General features: G+C 36.4%; 1 protein-coding gene across 2 annotated transcripts in view; it reads right to left on the bottom strand.

Annotated features, from left to right (window-relative positions):
• ENTREP2 (endosomal transmembrane epsin interactor 2) overlaps positions 1 to 20,031 on the bottom strand; it is a 144,160-nt gene that overhangs the window by 62,107 nt on the left and 62,022 nt on the right. The window lies entirely within an intron of this gene.

Raw genomic sequence — 20,031 nt, 5'->3', positions numbered from 1 at the left:
AAAATACAAATAAACAACTACCTTCCTGGTATCATGATTATTCCAATACTGATCATTCATCCCTTTTCAACAACAGAAATTAATTTAGTACTTCAATACCAAAAACCCTCAGAGATATATGGTATGGGCATATTTTTATTTGATTAATTCTATGAAATCCACATATTAATGTGGCAGAGAGAAGATTTTAAAACTACCATATTGCCCAACAGTCTGAAACTGTATGAAGCCTGCATCTACACTGGTGTCTGGATGCTGTGGAGATATGAAGTGTTAATTTAACAGTCATCTATAATGTAGGGTAGTTCCCCACAACACTTTCTAAACAAAGCAGCATGTGAGATAATCCATTTGTACATCACCATAGAAATTGTTTTTGGTTTTCATATTAGTTCCTTATTGTCCTGGACTCAAGACAATAATTTCACTGGCATCTCAATAAAGGCAGGTACCCTGGAAAGAAAAAATTGCATCTCAGAATCATATACTGTTCTAATTTTCTTTCACCTCCCTTCCCATCCCCCTTTAATTACATTCTGGCTAAATACTGCAGAACCTCTAATACTTCCATGACAAAAGTAATTTATGCTGACTTTATTCTTATTTGAGTCACTCCTTCAGTTCTTGAACAGCAGAAAGACAGAATATGATCTTTGTGGGAGATGGTTCTTGCATCATAACTGAGCTTGACTAAAAGGCATTATGGTGTCTTAAATCTGCTGCAATGACAAAAGAACTTTTGCCCATCTATGCCACACTTGAATTTTGGGTAGAAGAGACTAAAAATGGCTTGCAATTGTATGCTGCCAGAAGTTCACCATTAAAGCTAAACTTAAAGACTATAAAAGTGCAAATACAGGGCATTAAGCTGCCTTCTCTATTCTTATCAGTGACCTTATGACTGGTGGTTAAAATGAAAGTAAAATGTCTCTTTAAAAAGAATTACTATTAGTGTGTTCAGTCATAGTCAAAAACTTGTTTGTGATTACCATCACGACAGCTATACTTCAAATTGCATTTGGAAGAAACCTTAACTTCTGAAGAACAATATGGAAAAACAGTCCTAAAATAAGCCAATTATTCTATGAGTACTGTAACAAATGAAGCCCAGTTTCCTACGAAGTTTTGTTTCAACCACGCTTCTTATTCATATTGAATTCTTCTATGTTTTCTTAACACCCCTCCTCTTAGAGGGTCTCAAGTTCTTTTTCCTTTATCTTTCCATTGTCCAGGTATCTGCCACTAAACAAGAAACACCACAAAGTTGCAGACTGCATGTGCTGTCTGACCAACGTGGGTGTGCTGTAGGGGAATAGACAGGGATCGGCGACCGGAAGATTACGGGATGTGACGGAAAGATAGACTCCTCCCCATAGGAGTGGCAGGAACAGGAACCGCAAGAGCTATATAAGCGTGTGATGCAGCCAAATAAACGGACATTTTGTATCCATCATATTGATGTCTGTGCATCACTGTCCCCAGGGCGGGTAGAGCCCTGTGTCCCGGAGGTATGCGGCCCAAGATAAGTTCTCCCGCAGAAGCGTACAGCTACAGTGTGCTTGGCAGATCAGTTAGTCGACCAAATAGGAAAAAGAGTTAAAGTCATGTTACAGTCTTTCCCTTAGTGGGAACACTCATTCAGGTAATATCCTCTACTCAGTTACCAATTTTAGCTATCCTTCAGGGATTTTTCTTCCTTTAAAACCTAAGTTCTTCTGTCAGATTTGTTTGCAATTCTGTTGGCTCTAACATTACTAGGGAAAACAACAGACAAAGATAGAGATTTTATAAATACTGTCTCTTTAGAAAAATACTGGAAAATAGGTTTGAACACAGCAATACAGAAGATGTAGGAATGTGGAAAGTCTGAGGACACTAGTGCAAAGAGAGGTTGGTAGCCGGAAATCTACACTTTCATATCCGTGCAGAACCAGATTTCTGTAAAAATTAATAGTGCTTTGATTGGAGCATATCTGCAAAATTCTTTTAATGTATCATAAGCTTCTCTTACCTGTAACTCTGGTATAACGCATTTCTTTTTTTTGTCTGAATTTTTTTTGTCATAACATGGCACAACTGAAAAAGGTGAAGGATAACGAACCTTTTCAATACAAGTGTCTTCTTGCACTGTGAATACACATACAATGACAGCTCTCAGATGTCCCTGTCTCCTATGAGAACTTTTGAGATTACTTATTATTTCTCATAATGTAACATTTTGGCTGTAAGGAAGTTTCTACTCAGTGATACTGTACAAAACCATGTATGATTACAGATCAACGCATGTTGGCATCTTATTGTCTTCAAAATATAGCTCATTTTAAGGCAATTTTTAAGAACAGCAGACAGTATGGTTATAGCAATCCGAGAATTAGCACTTCTTAGAAAATTATTAGTATTCTCAGTGAGATAATTTGTGAATGTTTTTTTCCTACACATTTAAGAAATGTAGATACAACCATACATCTGTCTTCAGAATGTCCCAAAGAAGATCTTTATTTTATAGATGCTACCAAAAAAATCAAAGGGATTTACAGAACCTGATACATTCTCTCCCTCCATTCTTTTTCATCACTTTCATTTCTGTCTCTTAATATTGCTTTTTTCTCCACACCTGGCCTCAAGCAATTTCTTCTCTTTAGTTTTTGCCATAATCTTTAGATTTCCTTTCATTTTATCTCCCAAAGGCACAGTTAAAACAGTATTACCTGCAAAACTGAAATCGTTAATCTTTGAGATAGTTGGCTTTAACCCCTTTTTGCCCTTACTCTTACTGTGTCTTTCACAATTTTTTATTGAAGTGTTAGGAGGGAAAAAGGGGAAAAAGAAAAGAACAACCAACTCTAGCATATACTGTAGTTTGTGACTTGCAACAGAAGACATGAACATTTTAGATTTTCTGTCAACATTCAGCTTTGCACCAAGAAGTAAAATTAATTGCAGTTGTACATCAAAGCAAAAAAAACATACTGGAGAAGCTATAGTGTGATAGTACTACTCTAAAGTAAGTTTGAGAAGCCACAGTTTCTTAATTCAGGATCATCCACATTCTTTTAAAAAAAATATAAATTAAAACTGATAGTAAAACACTCCTGACTGCAAAATTAATACTTGCAATGATAGGGCCCTCACAATGCCTGATTGTAACTATCAGTTAAATATTTAAACACATCATATTATAATCTAAAGAAAAACTAACATGCATTATTAAATCCCTATAACCAGGAATTACTCCAAAAATGTCCATGCTAACTGTAAGTATACCTAAGCATTATGTAAGCACCAGTGCATTCCTCTACACTTCTATGTAATCTTCTCAATTAATACTGCGAATATACCAAAAATTCTCCTCATGAACTTTAGAAATAAATTTGTCAAATATGAAACTAGTCAAAGCCTTCATTTTAAGATCTGATAAGTCATTGAATGTGTGGACTATGCATCTGACATGATAATATGTAATTAAGAATGAAGGAGTGAAATTCTTAGAAAAACCCTAAGATTATGACCAATATGTGGCATTTCCACACTCATACAGTGTGTAGCCATGTATTACAACCATTCAAGGCCAAAAATTTTGGGCCTAACGAACATCTATATTCCAGTTCATTAACTGGCCTTTCTTTTTGTTCCGTATTTGCACAAAGACCATACTGTATTGTTTCCTTTCAAGCAAGAAGTCAAAAAAGTCCAAAGTACAAAAGAATGGAGGTGGAGGGTAAATACATACAGAGAACTCTTCCTGAACTCTTCACTAATGGTAAGTAACTCTGGTTTCTTCTCCATGTTATTAATATTCACTCTCTGAATAATTCTAAATGCTATCCTCCCTATTTCCACGAATACCCAGAGATGATTATCAGAGCCCTCCAAGTGAAGTCAATCACAGGACAATTCCACCACAAAGCCTAACCCCAATGGCTCTCTCTAAAGATTGTGCTAGATAAAATCTCAACGGCATCTCAAATGACAATTTTCTGTGGGTGTCAAGGCTGAAGGCTTTGGTCAATAACAATACTGAGACACACTGAGACCCAGCACAGTTAACACTGCACACTGGATAAGCATTGACCCAGTGGTCTCATGCAAGGACTTGACATGGTCCAATATTAATTGATGTATATATAGAGAGAGAAGCACCTCTTTCAGCTAGGGATATAATATGTTAGCATGCACTTTGGAAGTGTTAACTCCCACGCAGGTAGAGTAATTTTTCCTGATAACCAATGCCTGAAGTGATGCTTCAAAACTGTAGGCATGAAGGTTAGATTAAAGGAAAAAAAAAAAAGGTTAAACCAGCTTCCTTACAACAGGTTCCATGATCTCATTATAAGCTGTCTCAAAAATACTTCCATTATTCTAAAGCTTGCCATTTCCTTTGGTGCTACCTTTTGCTAAGAAAAATTATTAATAGTTATGCCCTATTGACCTTTTCCAGGCCAGTAATGCCTTCTGTAAAATATGATCTGTCTCATTCAAGACAAAGAGTCATCATACCTATTGCTATTCCTGTCATCTCTCTCTTATGCTTTTCCAATGAGATAATTGGAACTATACTGAGCATTCAATACATGGGTTTAAACTGTGTCATACCCAACAAGATATTACAGCTTTTCCTGTATTTCTTTCCTAATAACACCTAGCATTTTATATGTATTACTGAATACCAAGTACTGAACTTCTCTGTCATATAGCATTTATCATAATTCAACTTTTAAGTCCTCCTCTGTAGCATTTACCCCACTAGCAACAAGTCAATACACAGGTTACCTAGTACAAATGTTTTTGATGTAGCAACAGTCACGTACAAAGCAGCACTGGAAAGAAGCAAGGCCAGAGGAACAAACAGGCTTTGCAGGGTAGCATGTCTGTCTCCTAACTCAGGCTCTGCTAATGACCCGCTGGTTTGTCTCAGGCAATCTACTTTAACTGAATGCCTTTTCCATATATGTATTTATGTACCAAAATACATAAGAGCTCCTTCAGCTTTCTGCAGGTCCAGCCTTGTGAGCTTGAGCTCAGTGAGCTTTAAGTTTCTTTTGGCAACATGTTGAACCTTACTGTACCGCTTCTTATGGGAAAACACGTGTTCTTTTTGCTGACTAAAGCACACGTAGAGCATTTTTCTGTTACAAAGCCCCTTAAAGTGCTTGAAGAAAAAGTTTTAAGAATGAATAAGCCATTCCAGAATGTGCCATCTTCCCAGGAGTAGTGTGTGCTTTCACTGTGAACTGGATGTCAAAATACAGCACAACCTGACATCAAACACAACTGTGTGAAAGCTGACTCACCAAAAACTTTAGCCATAAGCAATTATATCAAATACGTAGCATGCCTACATTTTCTGCACTTGATACCAAGGGGGTGTGCACACCTTCATGCCTGCTACATGGGAGAAAATAGGCAAATGGGTAAAGCAAAATAACTACTGCATATGAATAAATCAGGAGCACAGTAAAAAGGAACAGCACACATCAAATATGGTTTGAAGAATGACTTACTAATACAAGAAGGTATTAGTATACTTACTAGTATACTCTATATGCAAAGTAATCTAAATCCTCCAAAAGTCACATAAATACAGTATCAGATGAAACCCTATTTGTAAAAGCAGGCTTTAACTTCATTCCTCAGGCTTTCATTTTGGAGTTATACACAAAACAGGATTTTCTTTTCATTACTGGCATCTCAACCTGAGATGCTTTCCCTGATGGTTTTCAGTGGTTTGATAATCAAGATACTAACACTTAAAAAATGTTACGTTCTGTCCTAATGAAACGTATTACTCAACAGTACTGTGTGGTGTACTTTGAGAAAAATTAGGAATTGACATTAAGCTTGTTTCTGCAAACCTGCCAATCCTCTGTACTTGTCATACTGCACCTGTGTGTTTTTTCCTGTTAATTCCTATCCTGTAGTTCTCTGAAAGGTTGTAAAGTCATCCTTGAACAAACTTTATTTTTAGATTATTGAAATATTTTGTAGAAAGCAAGTTTTTTTGAGACACTGTAGCTTGACATTAGATGCTACAGACCTTTTCTAGTCACGTTAAATCAGTATGCGTATATTTAATGCGGTTTAAAATATATATATTTTTTAATACACATATTTATGATTTGTGAAGCAGCAAGAATAGACAGAGGCAAATGTGCTTGTCTCTGTAAACTACTATTAAGTATGCTCACAAAGAGCAAAACTGGTCTTACATGGTCTACACATAGTAATATTTATTATCGTTTGTTTCACAGATGCAGAAGGACACAACCAGAAGCAAAACTGAAAATTTATGAGCTCCAAGCATTGTGAAGCAATGAGATCAGCAACTGTGCCAGAACTAAGTTAATGCAAGAATATCTGAGGTACGGACACAAGCTACCTGTTGGATCAGCCAGATGCTGAATTTAATATGAAGACTCCTGACTATTCTGTGAAGCCAGCTTCTCCACAATAAACATGTGCATTCTCTTTCCCTGCAATGCAGACAAGCAGCTCATCTCATTTCACCAAGGGAAAAATAACATTTTTATGGCTAACAGTGCACACATGGGAAACTTACATGAGTAGCTGAAGCACTGTACATTTATACTGTACCTTATTTGAGACTAACATTTCTTCTTGCCTATTTCCGTCAATAATCACACTCCTAATAAGTATGATGAAGCCTTAAAATCTATTATACTGAGTAACAGGTAATAGTCTATATATATACTCTCTTCCAACGGCCCCTTTGAAAGCTTTGCAGAAACTAAAAAATTTCTCAACATATAACTCTAAGAATACAGGAATACTTCTCATTAAATCAAGTAGTAGGAATTCTATTTTGTTGTTATTATTACAATAATTTAAATTATTACTATTATTACTTTATCTTAATGATCTAATTGATTTTTCTAATCTTTCAATATATATGGTCCAATTGCTTTCTGTATTCTCAAATCATTCATCCAGGAAAAAAAAAAGAGTTCAGAATACATACACTCAATTTTTGTCTGCTTCTCTAATCAGAAATCTAAGATTAAAAAATAATAATCTCTTAAATCACAGAACCCATAGACTAAAAGACTTGATGGGCAGTGTCTCTTACTTCTGTTCAGCGTGGCACTATATGCATTAAGAAGCACCTGTGCTAGGTGGAGCCTGAGCTTCCCTCTTACTGAGCAACTGGGCTTACTCAAAGCAGGAAAGATTACTGAGGCTGCAAGATGTGGACCAGAGGGTCTCTGGTCCTCTGGAGCACAAGCTTGAGGAACAGGCAGAGCAGGCAGTAGCAGCCAGGTTGCACAGAGGACAGAAGAAACCGTGTTAGGAACCTGAGAAAGAGAGATGTGTGCTGCCGCTTCGAAAATTACCAAGGAAAGCAAACTAGCAAGGAGTCCCCACAAAGCTACCTGGATTCTGAGAAGATTAATATAAAACCCTTTAAATATTTCTACCCTCTCTTCTCTAGTTCCATTATAAAGATAACTATTATAGTTTATATTCCAAGAAAAACTGGCTTTGAAAGCATATTGATCTTCTCTACCCAGTTCACTATAGTAGAATGCCTAGACAGCTCTACCTCAAATCCCTGGCCCATGAACAAACACAAAGCGCAGCTCTTCAGCTAAAATGAAGCATAAGTAGCTAGTAACAGTGGGAACCCAAACCTACACAAATTTAGTCTCAGATACTGATTTTTAGTAAGATTTATTGACCATTGGAATACTGTATCTGTGAGCACGATGGAGCGTTCATTGTAAAGGCAACACCAAATAGTATTTTTGAAATACTTAAAAAAAGTATTTTGGACTATATGTCACAACTCCAAAGGAAGTTTGCAATTCATGACCAAGGTTGTTTGGGTTGTTATTTTAAGAGGTCATAGTACATGACTTTATTGATCCCTTCTGCCTTTGTAATTTATTCAACTATTAAGTATACAACACACAAATATCGGAAGATAAAACTGAAACTTCATTTAATTACAGACTATGGAATTAAATAGATAACTCACACATAATTTTAAAATGAGCCCATTCAAAAAACTTATACACAGAAATGCCAATCAAACCAACACTGTTAACTAACGGTTTGCAAAAAAACAACAAAATTTAGCTTCCCATTATTTGCCTCATAACAGAGATTCTTTTGTTTCATCATTCAATTATATCACTTTCAAAATTATTTCTCAACACTTGCCAATAAGACTGATAATGTAAAAGTGTTAGCATTTCAGGTCTGTTTAATTCAACATTCCATGTCCTTTGCCTAAATTAAAATCAAGGTTTGAACAAAAATATTTCCTCTAGGTCTGCTAGCACTGCTCTATATTAAAGAGGCAGAAATATTTCCTGCTGCGTGGCACCGCATCAGGGTGAAGATATTAATGTTTTTATGTTAAGAACCATAAATTATATTCTGTTTTATCCTAAAATATACGAAACCATTTATTCCAGTCATTATTAAATTAAATTACATTTCCTCCAGATAAAATTTCTTTTGACTAGGTCTAATGGGGCTATCTAACTTTTTAAGAGAAAGCTGAAAACCTTGGTATAAATATTAAAATACATGAACCTATTTCTAATTACAAAACTAAATATTTCAGATTAAAACTTCTGAAATTAAACTTGGTGTATGCAATTTTAATGACCACATTATGGTCCTATTAACTTACAAGATCATTCAAATAGATCTTGTAATTTAATTAATTTATTACTAGTTGCTTGATTGTATCTTCATTTCTATATTTCTTTATAAAAAATTTCTGTGGAAAAACCTAGACTAGAACTTCAAAATTTATGCTATTTGAGATTATAATAAATGCCACTGGTTTTAATTTGCAAGAAAAAATTATGCCTCCCTCCTACTCTATTTTATTTATTGTTAGAGTAGCAATCAGCTTCAACCAAGAGTCAGCAAGTCAGATCTTCAAAGTATCTGCAAGCTGTTGACAAGAGCATAGTGCACAATAGAAAGGGGCACTGTGTTCTTCCAGTAGGATTTGCATCACAAAGAACAACGTCTATTGAAGGACCAGAAGTAGTTTAGTTTCCTCCTGTATCATTGTGTAGTAAACAACAATAACAATAAAGTTAGGGATTTGGTAATGCTTCCCAGGCTCTTCAAGAACCCCGGAATCCAAAATCTGTATACAGGGACAAGGTCATGAGTACAGTGACAGATAAAGGGAAAGATCTATTAATATCAAAATGTATCTCCTCTAATATCTCGCAACAACAGTATTTCATTCAATGCCTTCAAGAAATTCCCTGTCAGTAAAGGCAATTTGCATAGGTGTAAATTCTGATGGCCATACAGATTATTTCCTCTAGTGTGATCAGATTAAAGGACTGCAACACGACTTTAGCATTGTCACATTCTACGTAAAACAATACGTGTTATTTCTGTACTGCTATTACAACAGTATCAACTTAGTTTATTTTAAGATTTTTTTAGGGAAGTGTAACAGGGGGCCTGATTTAGTCATAAAGCCCTCGTGCTCTCAGCTCAGAAACATTCATTAAGTAGAAATTTGTCAAAACTAGGTACTTCAACATCTATTCGTTTTCTGCTGTTTTGATTCTAATTAACCCTTTTAAAATGTACACCTTTCTGAAGTGTGTTAAAAGGAACAACGAGTAATTCTAGGAAGCTTGGTAACCAAAGAAAGCATTTGCCCCCTGAAGCATAAACCAAAGTCACCATATAGAATCTTACAGCTCGTGGAGTACTTGAGCTGTCATTGGAGAATGAAACACTGGCTAACTTTCAGTCCTACTTGAAAATGAAAAGCTTAGCCCAAACAGATAATTTTTTTAGTTGTTCTGCTATATAGTTTATATTACCTTCCTACTATTCTTTGCCGGGCAACAAACAGTTCTAGATCTAGATCTAGAGTAATTAATTTTGAGATCTAAAAAAAACTTCTCAGCCTGTTTCAAACCCTTTTCATGCCCTGACTATAATCCATTCCTCTCTTGTTCCCCTCTTCTGCCCAACTCCAGTGAGCAGCAATAGAAGTTCACTTGCAGGCTTCAGGCATATTTGCTTCTATTTCCCTTTTCTTTCCTAAGGTGATGACTGTAGCCACAGCTGAAGAAATTCTGACAAAGCAAAAAGTAAATGGATTTTGCAGCCGCACTGCAACAGGGTCCTTTCCAAAAGGGAGCTTTATACTCTCCGCACACTGCTTTGGCATCCATTTACCATGTGAAGATGAACTCATATCAGGCAAAGGCGTTACCACTGCTTTATGTAAATTCACACCAGAAGTCTTACCATTTGTTTTCAAGACCTTTGCACCAAAGGTTCCTGAAATAAATAGATTTTTTGTGTCTGCTAGAAATCTTGGGCCTATAAGGTGTTTGATTGTGTCAAGCTATTCCATGAGTGACAAACATACCCCTTTGCCCCCTCAACATTTACATGCTGGAACTGGTTCCCTCAAATTCTAAAATTCTGCATGTTGAACCTCACCACAAAGTATCCAAACTTTCAGGGCTTCCAATAAATATACAAATATATAAACTTAGATAAAATTAAAATAATAAATTACATTAGAAAATATAGATTATATAATTACACCATACATATATACAATTTATTGTATTTTATTATTAATTATATTTCAACTTAAAATAGACAATATGATATACTTGTTTTCATATTCACTCATTTGAAAAGTGCATTTTATACTGAACATCAGCATCCCACAGGCTACTACTCTATAAAAGAGGAACTAGAAGAGGAGCTTTACTTTTTTGCAGATAAAATTCAAGCTTGAAGAAGCCAAGTAATGCAATACACTTCTAACAGCAATTTCAGTAAAGCAAAGTTTGCTGGTAATTATTTTCATAGCAGAGAACAGTTTAAGTTTTGTCAATTAATCTATTGAAAGAGCGAAGGGGAGTAACACTTGGTAGACCACAGAACTTAATACAAAGTTTGCTACATGAAAATAAGCACTAAGAGAAATCTTTCAATGATCTGCAGTTAATACTGCAACAAAACTAATCAGATAATCTTTACTGTATGTGCAGGCAGTCAACAGAAGTTCTTTTCACAAAAAATATTGTTTTATATAGTAGTTTGTACTATCTAATTTTTAGCACTGACATTTCCATTTATATACCAGTACTTTGCTAAAAAAAAAAATCCATGCACATGAAATCTAACCTAAAATATTATTTTGAAAGAGAAAAAATAGGTTAGTGCTGTTTGCTTTCTAATATCACTCAAAATGTTGTCAATTTGAAATGCTTCAAAAATGACTGTTGCAGCTCTACAATCAGGTAGAAAAAGCACAGTTTTTATCCAGTGTGATCATAAACACTGCAAACATAAATGCTTTCTGAATAGAATTTTGACCACATAAGCCAGATTTAAAATTTGCAACTACCTCAGCCATACCAGTTTAATTTTCCTTCCAACATATTGTCTGAGGAAGTAAAAATCAAAACTTTTTAAAATTACCTAATAAAATACTATTTCTCAAAAATGTTCCATGACAATGGCAGAACATGGTTAGGTTAGGAAAGACGACATTTTTCTAAATTAGTTTTGTATATAACGAAGCAATCCATATTTAAACAAAACAGCCAACTAGATCAGTAATTAGAAATGAATATATTAAAAAAATGTGTAAATAGTCTAGTAACTTTAAAACAAATCTCTGTAAGACTGAATTTATACTTCCATAGCAACTGCATTAACAGGGTCCTCCATATATACAATATATTACTGTTTGCAAGTGTCACATTGCTGGAACGATTCACGTCCACGCAAGTGTCGGTGAAATGCTGCTCCATATAAAGTAACCTTCCATAACATCTGTAGCAGAATATCCTGAGGAAATAAAAGCTCATATTGTCCTGCTGACAAGGACAGGCATCAAAAGGCTATGCAAGCAGCCCTTCCTGGCAGTAGCATAATTAGAGAGAAGCAGGCTTTAAAGGTCAGATACACAGGTACTTTGCATCTGTCTTTCCCAAAATATTAACAGCAATTAACTACTCATGTGCAGTTATTCTTATTAATGAACAATTGTTTGGTCTCTCTGAAAGCTGTTATACCAGAATACTTTTACTTTTGTCACGAAGGAAGAACGCTTCTGTCAGGTAAGCAAGGTCAGCAAGCCATGACTGCTAAATTATATCAACAGTACATAAGCATTTTCAGCATCAGGCAGTTTGTGAGGCAAGGCTTCAATGTAAACAGCAGTTTCTCCAAATTCAATTGAAATGTAACCTAATTATATTTTTTGATGTTTAAAGAACAACTGTGCACACATCTCTACGGAAGAGTCACAAGAATAATTTGATGGGGATCCATCAATACATGAACTTCAAAATTTCTAAGACCCTCACTCATATATCTGAGGTAGAACTGAATCCATGAGGTTGCGCAAGATTTTATAGCATCTGCAGTAAGAAAACCCAAACACTTGGTCACAGGCATGTCTAACTCAGGGTCTGAACTGTCATTCACCTGACAAACAAATCCCACTGACATGAAAGTATTTTTCTTCAACAAGCAGGGGATAATTAGATTCTCTTTGGATAACGGTGCATTTCCTTCCATCTCTTGCACAAACAAAACTGAGATCACATGAGTTTTGATTGTACAAAGAATGAGGTATCCATCCTGAACTCCATCATTCCCCCCCACCCAAATACTTTGTATCAGTTCATGCAAAGATTTATTCTACATTTAAAAACACTGCAAATGCAATTAATCTTTTCTAAGATAAAGTTCTGAAGTTACCATTTCCTCACCATTCTACATCAAAATACAAAGTTTAACAAATACTTTCCATGCTGCCCAACTAGCCAGCTCCAGTGATACCATACAGATGCAGCTTTACTCCAGTTATCCAAACTGGAGGATGAAAAACAGTCACCAGTTTTGCTTTTACATACATGGATAAAACAAACACATCAAATTATAATTTTCTTTTCCTAGATTAGAAGCAGAATTTATTTTTTATGTTATTATAGCATATGCTGTTTACTATGGAAGAAAATCCTATACTAGGAGGATATGGGAAATGCCATGACCAACATATTTCTATTTACCTGTTCTGAAGAACAGTTCAGTTAAAAGCTGATGACCATTAAAAAAGACCCCATCTGCAGAGGGATGGTCTATACCAACTAAGATCCACAGAACAGCATCAGATTGCCAGCTCTCCCTCCCACACTTCCTTTCCTATGTGACTCAGCAGTGTGTGCAGAATGAGTTCTCATTTCCCCACTGTAACACTAGGACCACTCCAACTTTCTAGACTCCAGGAGCGGCCTGTCTGACACAGGGGTTTTTCTCACCTTCCCAAGGTAAGCTCTAACCAACATGTTTTGCTCTACAAACCCTAGTGGAGGGGACTGGCTATAATGTTGATTACAGGAGGCATAACTCTGCTACTGGCACCAACACCCCATAGTTACTCACCGGGCCCTATTAACGTGAATTCTCTTCCCCTCAATACAATCCCCACAGTGGACTGCACTGCAGACATGCTTGTGTATCTGTCTGTGTGAATGTACATCTACATTTCTTTAATTCTGTGCATAAGTAAGTTTCTGTTCCACCATTCTGTTCATACACAAGTGAAAATTTGTTAGGGTAAGGGGAACAACAAAAGGGGGGGGGGGGGGGGGGGGCAGGCAGACTGTCTATATTATGTACCTCTTATTCTTTTGCCACTTCAGTATTAGAGAAAGTATAAAATGTCTTGAGCCATTCTCTACAGGTTCTTTTCATTGTTGTATCCACTTTTACAAGCGAGGATCATTCTAGCAAGTAGTCAGGCTTTTGCTGTTTTCTCTACTGTCTAAAAAAATACCAGAGGAAACCAACATATTATTTCTTATTTACTTTAGTATATTTATTTCCTATTGCATATAAAGCTCTGTTAATAGGAAGCAAATATTTTGTTTTCCAATCAAGTGCAAATACTGATTCTTTACTGTGGTTCTTATGCATATAGCTGATCAACATATACTATCCTGTATTTCCAACTTTTCTAGTACTACGTCAGGAAGCATGAACACTTTCGTACCGATTCCCAATAGTTACCTCGTTTGTATTAAAAAGCAAATCCCTACAAACATAAAATGCTAATACAACTATACAGATTATGAATGCAAAACAAGCAGATACAGTACAGCTTTATAGCTTTTAAAAATTTTAATAGTGGATATTACATTAAAGCTATTTTTTAAAAAAATCATACAGCAAAACAAATGAAAGAGAGATAGGTAACTTCACAACACATTTATCTCTGTATTTAGAAGTACGTTCAAAAACATGTATATGTGGTCACTTGTACTACCCTAAACAGCAGGTCTCTTCAAACTGAATAAAGCCACTGAACTATTCTGATGGGCTGAATTTTTATTAAAAATGTCAAGTTAAAAGAAATGAGATCTCCTCATCCATCTTCAACTCAAATGTAAATAAAAATATGTCAACAAATTGACTTTTTAATTACATTGCTCTTCAAGGAGACCAAACATGATAACAGTATTAGTAAACGAGCTCAGCTGATGAGCAAACATAGCAGCTGAAGAGAGATCAAAATAAGTCAAAAGACTCAACTGCTTTTTCTCTTAGTCAGCTTTCAATACTGTAACGTTATGGAAATCAATGTAATGCTATCGAAATCAGCAAAGAGGGAACACCTGTAAAATCACAGGTATAAAAAAAAGCTCAGAGGCTCCTTCTGACTGTGCTGCCCATCTCCACTTCCCCTGCCATACTGGGAACAGAAATTACAGGACCTTAAAGGATTTAGTGTCTTCATGGGCCTCTTTAGAATAAAGCCACTACTGCAGCATCTCAAGGCAGCAGCCAATTTGTGTTTCACTGCCACACACACACAGGGAGTTCATGGCTCTGGAATACTTAGAGAGGAGGATTTTCACTGGTTGCTGCCTTTGAACAGAAAAAGATATCATTTCCCGCCCACCAACCTGTTTAGAGGTGGCTCTATTTGAGCACATACAGTACTGCCCTGAAGAGCACGAGCATGACTATATCAAGCTTAAAGTCATTTCAGAAGATAAGAACCTTTTTTAGTGGTGCTAGTTGGTTTTTTGTTTCTTTGATACAGTTCGCTGAGCCTGTGTAGTTTATCCCTCCCCATCCCCCAAAGAGGTAAGAATCTTCACTTGTGGTGAATAAAAGTAATGTATTTAGTAGGAAATTTATATGTAACCAGAAAACATCTGAAAACAAACACATTAAGGAGAAGCTAAATTAAACTTGTTGTTTACTATGTTTCTTCATATGTTAGAATGTACTGTCTCTTTTCCTGAGCACAAAATCGATACATACAATTTAGAATTAAGCATCTTAAACATAGGTATGGATAAATTACTACTACAGAATTTCAGAATGGTAGGGGTTGGAAGGGACCTCTGGAGATCATCTTGTCCAACCCCACCGCTTGAGCAGGTACACCTAGAGCAGGGGGCACAGGAATGCATCCAGGTGGGTTTTTCATGTCTCCAGGGAAGGAGACTCCACAGCCTTTCTGGGCAGCCTGTTCCACTGCTCTGTCACCCTCACAGTAAAGAAGTTCTCATGTTTTGGTGGAACATCCTGCATTCCAACTTGTGCCCATTGACCCTTGTCCTGTCATTGGGCACAAGTGAAAAGAGACTAGACCCATCGTTCTGATACTCACCCTTTAGATATTTATGGTATTGATGAAATCCCCCCTCAGTCTTCTCTTCTCCAAGTCCAAGCCTTTCCTCACAAGGGAGATGCTCCAGCCCCCTGATCACCTTTGTGGCTCTCTGCTGGACTTGCTCAAGCAGTTCCATGTCCTTCTTAAACTGGGGGGGCCCAAAACTGGACACAGTACTCCAAATGTGGTCTCACTAGGGCAGAGTAGAGTGGGAGGATAACCTCTCTCAATCTGCTGGCCACACTCCTTTTAACGTAGCCCAGGATACTGTTGGCTTTCTTGGCCACAACTTTTCCTGTTCTGAAGGGTGTTCAACTACTTATCTAGAGACAAACTATGTAGTTGCACCTCTAAAACCCTATTATTTTGTGGTGTAGAAATAGAAAGCATATCATCCAAGTGAGTGCGGTCTATTTCTGTTTGCGTTATTACAGATTTGTGCAGCTTTTCTACCCAAAGATTTTGCAACACTGAGCAACTAAATATGGCAATATATGAGCAACTGAAATGTTGAAATAAACATAACTTTTCTCAATCTGGGATCCAGGTAAGCAATTTTAAGTCATCAGTTTAAAAATCTTCCGCAATGATTATGCTTTATGCACTGTAAATGAACAGGGACCAACTGAGTTCAGTGGAAGTCTGAATCTAGTAGGAATTCAGTAGGAAATGAATCACAGATACCAAAATAGCTTTTGCTTCTATTATCAATCTGCTTCTACATTACACTGTGTGTAATCACTTTCATATTGGTACTTTACAAGACAGATGCCAAAACTAGCAGAAATGTGAAAAATTAGTAGAAGTTGGGTTTACACATAATTTCTTCGATATATGTATTTAGAATTCTAAAATATATTGACTCCTTTACTCTCAAAGCTCATATACAGCTTCTTTTGACTTTGGAAATCCTTCAGTGCTTCCAAAGTTCTTGATATTGTAATGATATTTCATTTTGTAACCTGAAAACTAAAAATACCATAATTTATCTTTCCATCATCTCCACACAATTTCTGATAAAATGCAATGAATTGTCTCTTACTACTTTTTACTATTTTTAGAAACCTCTACAGCCGTTAATGAAACTGCTGGAATTCAAACTACTTCATTTTTGAATATTCAGCATGAAATTATTAATCTTGTTTAAAAAATAACCAAACCAACCAACCAACACACACCAAAACCCCTACTAATCTCTCCCACTACAGGCTCTAATATGTTTTGTCCTTCTGAGTCCCTTAAACATTTCACATTTTGTACTGTCACAAACTCCTTTTCTGTATGGGGTGAATAGGTTTGTTCCTGTGGTAAAACCCTTTTTTTGGTCACTATCATTCATATGCCAAAAAGGCAAGTACACAGTTTACTTGCCATAATACGAAGCGTAATAAATTTAAGGTATCCTACATTTAACATTTAATCTACTTCAAAAATTATGGACTTTCTTTCCCTCAGAAGTTTTATCCACTCGACATGCCTGCCTGCACTTTCATGAAATATAACTCAAAGTAAACAATGTGCTCTTGCTGCACATCTCAAATGTTTTACAAAATACACATTAATAATTAGATATGTTCCTTCTTATGAAGGTATAATTTTGTAAAATGGGTGACTCATTTTTTAGCCTTTTAACATTTCTATACTTGCATCTAGTCTTTGAAATGTCCTAAATATTCTTGTGTTGATATGGGCAAACATCTCTTATTAATCTTGTGAAATCCATTTAACCATAGTCATGCCTAAAATAAAGTCATAACCAGCTCTCATACCAGGTTTAAAGGTAGTTAATTCTTTCATTCTTTATGGTCAGAAGCTACACGTGGTAAAATTAAGAACAGGATGGGACTCAAACATCCATAACATGAAAAAATTATTCAAGACTGAAAGTTACTTACAGATGCAAAGCTAAATAACGTGATATTTCCAGCATATAAACAAAAAGTGAACAATAAAGATGACTGCAGACTTCTAAAGAATGAACTAGTATTTTACTGAAAGACAGACAGACACATCCCTAAACAAAAATAACGTATTTTCATCAGTGCTTACAAAGGAAGTGAGACAGATGTCAGAATCCAAGATTAATTTACTGAGAAAGAACAAGAAATGCTAAAGGAAACCAGATGCACACCAAGAAAGAACTGAAGAAATTAGACTGTGCAAAGGCTGCCAAAGACTCCAGGACCAGATGGAACGCAGCCTGCATTTCTAAAAGAAGGAGCAAATGAGATGGAAGAATCATGAGCAGATATATTTAGAAAGCATGTGAGAACAGGGGAATTACTGATGGACTGGGGAGAGGCAAATGTAGCACCCATACCATACTCTTCATTATAAGCAGCAGCAATGATTCTGGAACTGTGACAGTTTCCTATCGCATGGTACTGTGCTAGCATTAACTGCTGCCATGGCAACACAACGCAATGGGAGCAGATGGGGAGAAGGGTCTGTTTAAGGGTAATTAAGATGTTCTTGTTTAAGAAGGGGCAAGTGTTATGCCTCAGCAGGCTTTGTCTGTTCTTCAGCAAAAGCTTCTTGTGGTCTTTTGCCACTGGGGATAACTTCTTAGCAGATGGATGCTCAACAGAGGAGTCTAGATTCTGACATGGGCAACAGCTGGTGGCAGCTGGGCCCAGGAACAGGCAGTTTTTGTAGAAAGGGTAGCAGAGAGATGCAGACAGGCCAGCCCAGGCAAGAAAATGCTCTAAGAAGTGTTAAGCTGTAAAAAGGGACAAAGAACATTCATTCTAAACAGACGCTTCACTCTGTGACACCTTTTCTCCACCCTTTATAAAGATTTCTTTGATTCATTTTCTGTGTTCTCATCTCAAGTGTTGTTTCTTTCTTTCCCAGTTCACAGCTTTACAGGGTCGTTCTCAATTTTTTTTTTTCCTTCTTCCTCTTCTGTCAGGTATAATATAAGAAAATGGCACTAGGGGTAGGTTTTTCTGTTAGTTGTTTCCACATACTAGAGAAGAATGAAGGGAATCAGCAGTTTTCAGGGAAAAAAACCCAGCAAGAGGTGAGACAGTGTGCTGTTAAAAATTAAAATGTTTACATTACTGTAGATGCAAAAAGCAATTTGGGACATGAATGTAATCAGAGTTTACACACATGCTAATTGCAAACTTAGAAGACCACATTTTCCAGATCCCCAACTCAATCCAGCAAGTGGCTTTAATTCATGGCCTAAACCAGTAGTTCATACACTGGGAAAACATCTCTCATGGCAGGGGGCACAGGTGGAAGTTCCAGACAGCCTCTGTCTCCCCCACTTCACACACACAGGTGCATACACATGTAAAACTCTTTTTGGCAATGAAAAGTTGCACTAAAGCACAACACTTACATGTGGTAATAGAGAGCAAGACTAGAGAAATGCAAGACCAACACCTTAAATAAGAGGAAATGAGTCAATAACAGAGTGTCCCCAAACTAGTAAAGGTTCGGTAAAGGTCCATTCTAAACAAAACAAAACAAAACCCTCAAAGGTGTCAGATTTAAGGCAGACATCTATTAAGAAGATTCAGATAGGAAACCTGATAATATTTCATAGACTACTTTCTAGCCACTCAAAGTTACTCCCTCTCTAGGAGAAACTCCCTACTTAAGATCTAGTCATAGCACCCAAAAAAGGCCTCAGAAGGCCATCAGAAAGGCTAAAGCCAGAAATGGCATCCAGAGATTGTAGCTTAACCTAAGAATAAAATTAATAAAATTAATTTCCACAGACTGGTCACCAATATCAAAGTTCAAGCTGGATTGTGCAAGTGTGGTTGATCAGATAACTCCTGTTTTCTGAATAGCTGTGCAAACATCACTAGGGCATGTTCCTGCATATGCACACCTAAAATTGTATGCATCTTTTACAAATACCTTTGAAATCGACTTTCTGGAGAAGTGCTCCAGTAAAATCTGATCACTTGAATCTTCAGAGATAAACAAACTAAAACCAGCACAAGTACAGCCAAAATCAGTTGCTAAATATAGCATAGCTATATTATAAAAAAATTTATCATTTTTACCTAGTTATGTTATTCATTGAGGTAATTTATGTAACAAAATCCTAAGAAATCCCAATTTTTCTCATACAGTTGGTTACTTCTTCAAGTATTTGGAAATGAAAAATTTATGCATAGAGCATAAAAATACCCTAACGTAAGGAAAGAGTAAATGTTGTGGTTGTCCTGCTACTACTGAAACTTTAACTGCTGCCAGAAGCTGAGGAGAGGAGAAAAAAAAAAAAAAAAAGAGAGAGAGAGAGAGAACTACAACCCACTTTTGTGGGAATGGCTCAACCAGGATGCAGCTGAGGATGACTAAAAGCAGACCTTTTCAGCTGCAGTTCTGTTTCCATTCTC

This window comes from Phalacrocorax carbo, chromosome 7, assembly GCF_963921805.1.
Source record: "Phalacrocorax carbo chromosome 7, bPhaCar2.1, whole genome shotgun sequence".
Taxonomy (NCBI): domain Eukaryota; kingdom Metazoa; phylum Chordata; class Aves; order Suliformes; family Phalacrocoracidae; genus Phalacrocorax; species Phalacrocorax carbo.
Note: the sequence above shows the minus strand (reverse complement) of the source record. Positions and strands in the feature narration are given on the sequence as shown.